Here is a 9,565-nt window from a genome sequence, read left to right as displayed (position 1 = left end):
GGAACTTGATATAGACTGGGCTGTTCTTGGACTCAGAGAGATCCACCTCTGTCTCCATTCTAATACTGTTACTTTCATCTCTCTAGTCCTGGGCTGAACACTTGTGACATTCTGCTTGCATGGTTTTGTGAACAGAGTGCCCTGCCATGTACTATACTGTGATATTTTCTGCTTAGTAATAAAGTTGAAGTCACCTGGTATGAAGAATAGAAGTGTTACTCCTGTTCCCAAGACCGGGCTTACTCTAACAGTGGATCAAGAATGCCAAGAACAAATTGCCTTTACATAAATCTGGATGATGAAATAACTTAAAAGCTGACCAATTATAACAAAGACAAGTATCAATAGTGTAGCACTGTATCAAGATTTGGAAGCAGTTTGGTACTCAGCATCTAGCCTTCCTGGATTACAAAGCTGTGGGAAGATACATAAGAAACGACAAGGCAAGGAGACATAATTAGAAACCTAGGTAGGTGGCAGGTATTGGGAAGTTATACACAGGAAGTTACTGCATGATTCTTTGCGGTTTAACTGCTGCCGAAGAGCAACCCCTGGTCCTGTTTTATAAACAAAATACTTATCATCCCTCATATTAAACATGGCCATTGGTGCACAACTGTAATCCCAGCCCTCGAAAGTAGAGAGAAGAAAAATAAGAAAAGCAGTGTCCAACTCTTAATTCAAAAGGAAAAAAGGACTATGTAAAAAAAAAAAAAATCCCACAGGGACTTGAATAAAAGAAAAACAAGAAAGGCAAAATGTTTTCCAGTTTCATGGCTATTTTAAAACAGGTGGAGTGGAACACATCTGTGATTTCTCAAAAGGCAGACGCTTAGAGGATTTCATGTTTGAGGCCAGCCTGGAGACTCTGTTAGAACTCCCAAAGCTTTCTAATTTATGTTATGTGATTTATTATGTTTATAGTAAGGTTTTTTTTTTTTTATTTTTTTGGAGACAGTTCCATATAACCCAGGCTGACCTCAAATTAAGTATGTATTTGCAGGTGACTTTGGAGTACTGATCGCTGCTTTTACGTGCAGAGCTGCTGGGATTACAAGCATGAGCCCACTCGATAAAATATTTTCACGTGCTAAAATTACTGCCTGGAGTATCGGAAAACGAATCCTGAAAGACTGCTATGTGATCCCATCATGTCCAGGAGTGATTTGGTTCTAGGCGAGAGATACAAAGATAAGCCTAAGGAACCTGACACATAGCCTCAGTCTAAGGGACAGAGTAGATTTTCCAGAGCTAAAGGCCCACCAAACATAACATTGTACCTGAAAAATCCCACCCAGAGAGACCCTTACTCAAGTCTTGGGAAATCGCGAACCCCAGACACAGAGAGACCATTTTGGATGTAATAAGCAAAGGCGAGGTTTATTACGGAGACCTATTACAGAGATCTCGGGCCGACATGTAACCCGAGCAGGAGACAGAGGTGTCGACCCCGAGAGGCTGGGAAAAAGAGTATTTAAAGGCAGAGGCTGTGAGCACCAGGGGATGGGGGATGTCAAAGGGGAAGGCACCACAAGTTACAAGATTGTTTTATGGCTCCAGGAGATAAGGGGACGCCAGAAGGTTTTATGGCCCCCTGGTTCCTGGAACAGAGCTACTAAATCAGGAGAAGGGTAGGGTCTTCAGGTCCTCATTATTTTTAAAAGTTTGTCAAAATTGATGAAGCATTTGTATTTGAAACACCTCTGGTTAGGCTTGGGCTGCCCAGTTTCTTGGAGTGCTCTCTGCAGGACACAATGGCTGAAAAGCACAAGTAGGGGCTTATCAGGGTCTGGAGGACATCTGGTTAAAGTATGACTCTGAGTAAGGGGGCGGGGGGGATGTCTTTGGATGGTTTATGGCTCAGTCCTCGATAGCCTGAGCTGGTTTTTGCATTCCTTTTCTTTATCTTTATGGCCTGTTATTCCTGGAGGCAGGGCTTAGCCCTGAGTTTGTGACTTTTGGGGCTAACTCTTTTAATTTTATATTTCTAAACCTAGAATTCGTATAATTTTCTTTTCAGTACCTTAAACATAAAAACAAGTTGTTGAGCTGAAAGTCAGACCAATGCAGAGGTTAACTTTGTTACAGTTTTAAGCGATTATTTCATAGTGGGAAGATCTGATTTCACTATTCTGTTTTTCTTAAACATTTTACATAATGTTACTTTAGGCAACAGCAACCTAGACCTCAAAACCTTTCTTTTTCTTTTTTTTTTTTTTTTGGACAAGGACTTTATAGTATGCAGTCCAGGCAGATCTTGAGCATTCCAAGTGCTGGGGTTACAAGAAGGTGCCACCACATCTGGCACGTGCATTTGGTTATACATTATTACAGCATTTGGGAGACGTCTTTTTATGTGCTGGAAACAACAACAACAACCCCCCCCCACAAAACAAACAAACAAACAAAAAAAAAGCAAAGCAAAACCAAACCAAACCAAACAGTCCCAAAGTGGGAACAGACAGGTTTACTGCGGAGGGCCCTAGGTGTAGGTGCTTCCTCTGCTTCTGACCCTAGCTGTCTCTCAACAAGCATTCCTTCCCGTTACAGGCTGTGGCTTCGGCGTGGACCCAGGAGGCGCCAGCACAGGGTCCAACGCATCCCCAGTCGCCAGGCATGGAGAGTGCGCCGGGTCCGCACACGTCCGTCTCATCACCCGCTACAGAGACCCCCACGGAGAGGCTGGTGTTAGGTGGCTCCGTAGATCCAGTCGGCACATCACTGACTCGAAGCGGAGCTGGTGACGAACTTGGTCACCAGACCCGGTGGTCCCGAGCTACGCAGCACACAAACAGAACAGCGGCAGAGTGGGAGGAACTTCAGCTCTCGCGGAATCTGCAGAAGCCGCCAGTCTCCTGGGCAAGCCTCGCGTTGTTTGGTTAAGGGGCGGGGCGTTCAGCGAGAGGGCGGAGTCCAACCCGGGTAGGGGTGGGAGGTGTTCCCAGGTCCTGTTGACTGGCGTCTTTCTTCTGAGGGCGCCTCGCGCGTGCGCAGCTCCCAGGAGGTGGTGGCGACTAGGGCAGTCCAGCTGCCCTGGTCGCGGGTTGCCGGTCGGGCCCCGCCCTCCCGCGCCGGCGCTGGCGGACGCTGTGCCCGGCCAGTCGGCTGTCTCTGCGGCGCTCCGCCCGCCGCCGGCCTGCCGCTGCTTTGGCCTGGAGGGCTCCCGCCTACGCAGGCTCGTGACGCGGGGGCTGGGACGGGGCTCTGGGGACAGAGCGGCCGCTGCTGCTGTGTGAGCGTCTTCTGCGTCTTCGGTAAGTGCGGTGCCCGTCTGCTGCTTTGGCATTTTAAGACACCAGCCGGGAGAACGGATGGGGAGAAGCTGGGCGAGCTGTTTTGCAGAGCCAAGGTGTTTTTGAGCTTATTGCTTTTGTGCGTGTCTTTTTAAAATCGGGAAACCACAGTTTTGCGTTTACAAATCTGAAGAATTTGGGCAGGGAGGAGGAGGAGGAGGAGGAGGAGGAGGAGGAGGAGGAGGAGGAGGAGGAAGAGGAGGAGGAGGAGGAAGAGGAGGAGGAGGAGGAGGAGGAATGCCTTTAGAAATGGAGCTAAAAGTACTGCGTGCTCTGTAAGAAAAAAAAAAAAAAGCTGCCAAACAATGAAGACACAAGACTCTTGCCTTCCCTCTGGGTCCTGGTCCACAACCCCAATATTTACTCTCCTACTACTCAGGGTAACTCGACTCCAAGAGTATGCAGTCTGCCTTTCAGGATTTTGTCGGTGCATATGTGAAGAGTGTGTTTATAGAGGAAAATTGAAGTCCTATATAGAATATAGATTTTTGGGGCAGCAATGTACGGAACTCGCTACTTTTTTTTTTTTTGACATACTTTATTGCTGAGTGTTACTATCTAGCATTTGCTTCACTCTTGCAGTAGCAAGGCAATTTAAAGCTTACTGTGTATTTTGTGATTTGCGACATTGTTCTGTAGCTCCAGCTGAGGTGGAACCTCCGGTGCAGGGAAAGCTGACCTTGAACTCTTAGCTTCTGCCTTCACCTCCCAAGTGCTGGGATCAAACATGAGCTGCTGTGTCTGGCCTACATGTCTGTATTTTGCAACTTAATATGTTGACTTTCACAATATCTAAGTGCACTGTGATACTTTCATACGAAACAGGTTGCTAGTGTTTGCGTCGACCTCAGAGTTTACGTGAGAGGGAATGACTGTAAAGCTTACACAGAGTTGACTTTTTTTTTATTCCATGTCATAAAGTTTAAATATCATACGACTAGATGGTAGCATTTAATTCTTTGGTGAAGTCTTGTAGACATTCAGCATCTAGAATTAAATAGTAGTCGGAAAAGAAAAAACTTCCACGGATTAAATGTTGTGCAAGGAGAAGGGAGAAGTCTGAAAGTGGAAGAAAAGTGGTTCTGCACAGCTTGCCAGTAAACAAGACCGAAAGGAAGCAGGTCCACACTGCAACTAACTTTGTTAAAGGCATATTGTTGTTAGCTTCCAAGGAGAACAGCCTTCTAAAGTAATCATAGGCAACCATCTCATCCTAAACAGACCTCCTTAAATCATAGACTTAATTGTGAACATTTTATTTAGGAACTGAACTTACCAGACATGAAGAGATCTCTCTTTTTGGCAACAATATGCTTTTACTGTTTTTTTTTTTTTTTTTTTTTTTTTTTTAAATAAAAGCCCAAGTGTCTTCCTGCTTCTGTGGTCCGCAGAGGCCCCAAGCGCCTGACTGAGAGCCTGCCTCTATGAAGCTGCTCTGCTTTCGTGGGTGTGCTGAGTCCCCGAACTGCATTTGCCCTGCCTTGTCCTCCTGAACGAAAGCAGCCTAATCAAAAATGTTTAAATAAGGACTGGAGAGACGGCTCAGTGGTTATGAGTACCAACTGCTCTTCCAGAGGTCCTGAGTTCAGTTCCCAGTAACCACATGGTGGCCCACAACTATCTGTAATAGGATGCTGTCTTCTGAACTGTCTGAAGACAACTATAGTGTACTCACATATAAATGAAATAAGCAAATCTTTAAAAAAATGTCTAAACGAGTGTAGGAAACTGTAATGGTGTTTAGATGAGGTTTCTGGTGGCTTCATATTAAAATAGCTGAAACTCCATAAATCGAAAGGAATACGAAGTAGACAAGATTAAACTTTGCTTATAGCATGGAGTTAAAAATGTATTACTGGGGTTTGGTCCTTATAGTAGTTGATATTTTCATTTTCAGGTGTGACTACTGTAGTTTAAGGGAATATGACCAATAGGAGGTTGTAAATAAAGTATGACCAAATTATGCATTTGAGGAGATACCCATGTATAGTTGAAGATTTGAGCTTGTTAAGGATAACAAGTTAGATTAAGTTATCTGCCCTCTATTATCTCTTACACAGTCTGTATTGGATATGTCTCACATTGGTGGCACACACAAATATTTCAGCCCAGAAAATATCTTCAACAGAATAACTTTCAGTAATGGCAACGGGAAGGTTGGGAATGGGCTAAGTGTGTTCAGAAATTAAAGTGATGGTTGGGGTTAGAGCTCAGTACTACAGAACTTACCTGGCATGTCTGAGGCTCTCCATGATTCGCCCTACCAAAAACAGTCCTCTGGCTCATGGGAAAGCCTGCTGTCTACTTGAACCTGAAAATTCTCTTGGGGACATGTTCATGTGAGTAACTAGAGATAATCAAGTGCTTGGGGTCTTGTGTTTTTTCTTTTTCTTTTTTAAATAAAAAGCACATCTGCAGTTAAAATCATCCCCGTCGTTGTCATGGTCATTGTCACCATCATCATTAATCTCTCTCCTTTTTTGGGTTTGTTTGGCTTTGTTTAGTTTTGGTCAGTGTTAAAAAAAACAAAAACAAAACAGAACACAATTTATTACATACCGAAAGTGTGAGAGTAGTAAAATACCATTTGTGGTTTTTTTTTTTTTTTTTTTTTGGTTCTTTTTTTCGGAGCTGGGGACCGAACCCAGGGCCTTGCGCTTCCTAGGCAAGCGCTCTACCACTGAGCTAAATCCCCAACCCCCCATTTGTGGTTTTAAGAACAGCCATTTCAGATTTCATCAGGAGTCGTTCTTCCAAAGTTGGGATTCCTGGAAGAAGCCAAGTAGAGAGTGCGAGGAGGGGGGCTGAAAATTGAGAATTGAGTGTCAGAAGCAAAAGGAGAGAGAAAAAGGGTTTAAAAAGATTGCTTAGAATCAGATGTATAGATGCAGAAGGAGGTGAAGTTACAATTCTTTCAGTTTTGAGATATTGGAATAATGTCTAGTTACTAAGTATCCTTTATTCTGTCCTGGTGGGAATTGACTTAGAATAATTAATAGCGGGCTGGAGAGATGGCTCAGCGGTTAAGGGCACTTGACTGTTCTTCCAGAGGTCCTGAGTTCAAATCCCAGCAACCACATGGTGACTCACAACCATCTGTAATGGGATCCGATGCCCTCTTCTGGTGTGTCTGAAGACAGCTATAATTAATGAATAAATAAATAAATAAATCTTAAAAAAATTAAAAAAAAAAGAATAATTAATAGCTTTGCACAGCAATCTCATGTCTGTTCAGTTTGTAGCTCAGTTCGTAGTTGGAAGTTGCACTGCGTTTGACGAGCTGTGCCATGTGAAGTGCTGCGAAGGACTGTAGTCTCTACCTGCTCCGAGCCAGTACCCTGAAATGTAAGAAGTACCCGATTGTCTTGGGTTTTGGTTCTCCCTTTTCTAGCTGTGCCAGTGGTTTCATCTGCTTGTCTCCTATCTCATCTGTGTCCTGATTTTGCATCCCTAGCTCATTTTCTTTAACCTTGAGATTTGCCGTTTGTGTTGTTATCTCTGAAAAGTTCTTACTGGGTGCTATATTCTGTTACTTTGAATTAGTTATGCTGGGAATTGAGTACCTCTTACCTTTTTATTTTAATAAACAATATTTTCTTAGTCATGTAGGCCTCAAATCACTGGGTCACCCAGATCTTTTGACTTTCATTCTCACTAGTGTCACTTTTATGTGTCACTGTGCCTTTTTTTTCTTGTTCTTCTAGCAGTTCTGTATACAGTAAGATACTTCCGATTTCTTGGTTTGCTTTTCGTCCTGTTAGTGATATTAATTGTCCTAAAAATGTTCTGAATGTAGTCTTTACTTAGTGACAAAGACCCCAAACATTTATTGGGGTGTGTGTGGGTCGGACTGTCACCAGTGAATGCTTTGTTCTCCGTTGGTCCTTGTGATGTCTGTTAGCAGGGTTCTATCACCCTAGTTCACTTGTAAAGAAACCAAGGAGTGCCTACTCTGTGGAGGGGCTGGAATTGATGCTGCAGGCCTCTGCCTAGTTCCTCTGCATTGTCTGTATTAAATGAACCCAGTGCGTTTTAGCTTTGTGTAGTGCTTTTTAGCTTTGTGTAGTAACAGACTTAGCTTTGGGCCCCCAGCTGAATGTAAACTTCAGTTTTACCACACTTTTTTTCCCCTCATGCACTGTCCATTTCTTGGGATCCCTTTTTCTTTTTGAAAATAAGTCCTGTGTAAAAGCCTAGTCCTGATCCCTTTTTTTGCTCAGTGTGTTGGTAAATCCTACCTGTTCAGATACCTTTAGGGTGATGCTGCTTACTCCCGACCGACCCTCCAGCTACTGTAACTAACTGGATTGTGAAGTTCTTGTAAGGAGAAGCCAATTTTTTTAGTTTTAAAGATTTATTATATATAAGTACACTGTAGCTGTTTCAGCTGCCAGGAGAAGGCATCAGATCTCATTACAGATGGCTGTGAGCCACCATGTGGTTGCTGGGATTTGAACTCAGGACCTCGGGAAAAGCAGTCAGTGCTCTTAACCATTGAGCCATCTCTGCAGCCTGAGAAGCCAAGTAAGTTATGAGTTTGGCATTGGCTAGTGACGGGAACTCCACTGCCCTGACACGTGAGAAGTATTTCATCTCTGCTGCCACGTCTTTCTTTTTCTCTTTCCCTGACACACACACACACACACACACACACACACACACACACCACACGCTTACTAGAATTCTCTGTCTAAGACCTCTATTTTCTTGTTCTAGTTAATCGGTCATGTGAATTCTTTTAAGATTAGTAGGAAATGGTAAATTGCTCATCTAAAAATTAGTTTACTTGTGTGTTTGGATTCTTAGTATTGTTTCTAACTTAGTAAGAAGTCAGTGTTTTGGTATTTGAATTATTGTCCATGCTGTCGAGTGGACCCAGCTTCCTAATGAGCTGCAGAATCCTTATGAGCCACTTCACAGTTTCTTCTGTGGATACACAGAGATAAAAAGATGCAGTAAAATCATGTGTTGTGTTGTTTTCGTCTTGTTATGTTTGGAAGTTCTAATCATACAATCATCTAGGTGCCCACACAGATTGGATGCTATCAGGTTCTGGGTTCAGTTCCTAGGACTCCCCTCACCACCAGAAAAATCAAAAGAAAACAAAATAGCCCAAACAAATGAACAAACAAAACTCCAAAGAGTTGAACTTTTCTCTGTAGGGAAAATCAAATTGTTGTGGCCTTGAAAGGCTCAGGTGATGCTAGGTAATTCTTAGTAGAGGTGGTTTTAGCAAGAGGTAATTTGAGCCTGCTCACCTGGGCTCTCCGATTTCCTCTTTGGGTTGTACATGTTTTCTAACACTGGCTCCCTTCCTTACCACCTACTGCCAAGTACTACTAGCAGGGTGTCTGGTTTGAAAACCGAGGCTGCTGTGGCATAGTAGAGCTCATCTGCTTCTGTCTCTCTTTCAAATGCTGGAGTCAATGCCCGTCATCTTTGCTTTTTTCTTATAATCACTGGTACTTTATTAGACATTGTAAATAACATAATAAATCAAAGGGTATTTGTTTTGCTTCCATACAGTGTGCTGGTTAGGAGTCTTTGAAGAAGTATTAGAAAGTATTGAGAAGTCACAGGTGACTGGAGCAGCATCACACTGCCTGAGGTAGCACACCAGTGATTGTAGGGATCTCCGTTAACTGAGCAGCTCGGCTTTACTTTACATTCCTTCCTCTAGAGGCAAATAAACAGCTGTGGTGACAGACCTGTGGAAAGTGAGCACTTGAATTTTCTTTGGAGTGGAACTTTGTGCGTGAGGAAATGGTGCTTTCAGAGTCTGGGCTGTGCTGAGGTCTTCAGCTGAGCATAAGTTTAGTAGAAGGAAATATTTAGAAATTCTTTACCTCCAGAAACTGGTTCATGTATGGTATTTGGGAGGACAGTTTATTTTAGCCCTGTGACTTCTAGTACTTGCAGTTTTCATCAGTGTATTTTGTGTGTGTGTGTGTGTGTGTGTGTGTGTGTGTGTGTGTGTTCTGTGTTCTGTGTATGCATCTGTGTGTGCTTCTATGTGTGTATGTGTGCGTCTATGTATGCTTCTGTGTGTGTACTTCTGTGTATGTTCTCCGTCTTTTCTGTTTCTCTTGCTGTCTCTGTCTCTCTGCCTCTGTCTCTGTCTGTGTGTGTGTGTGTGTGTGTGTGTGTGTGTGTGTGTGTGTGTGTAGTCTTATTCTGTAGTCTAGGCTTGCACCCCTAACACTCAGACTTACAGTTTTCCTGCTTGTGGTCTAAGTGCTGTGATTACCATACTCAACTCATCATTGTTTTTT

General features: G+C 43.4%; 1 protein-coding gene across 4 annotated transcripts in view; it reads left to right on the top strand.

Annotated features, from left to right (window-relative positions):
• Positions 1–934: 934 nt before the first annotated feature.
• Positions 935–9,565, top strand: part of Pcmtd1 (protein-L-isoaspartate (D-aspartate) O-methyltransferase domain containing 1) — a 72,175-nt gene continuing 63,544 nt past the window's right edge. For 2 of the 4 annotated variants that reach the window (XM_039110458.2, XM_039110459.2), the window contains exons 1-2: positions 935–3,254; positions 6,529–6,638. The gene's annotated coding sequence lies outside the window, so the exon portion shown is untranslated. Of the gene's footprint in view, positions 3,350–6,528; positions 6,639–9,565 lie in introns of all 4 variants that reach the window. The other 2 variants (XM_017593529.3, XM_039110457.2) reach the window with 2 other exon arrangements.

The sequence above is a fragment of the Rattus norvegicus genome, chromosome 5, assembly GCF_036323735.1.
Source record: "Rattus norvegicus strain BN/NHsdMcwi chromosome 5, GRCr8, whole genome shotgun sequence".
NCBI lineage: Eukaryota > Metazoa > Chordata > Mammalia > Rodentia > Muridae > Rattus > Rattus norvegicus.
This window is presented reverse-complemented; position numbering and strand designations above follow the sequence as displayed.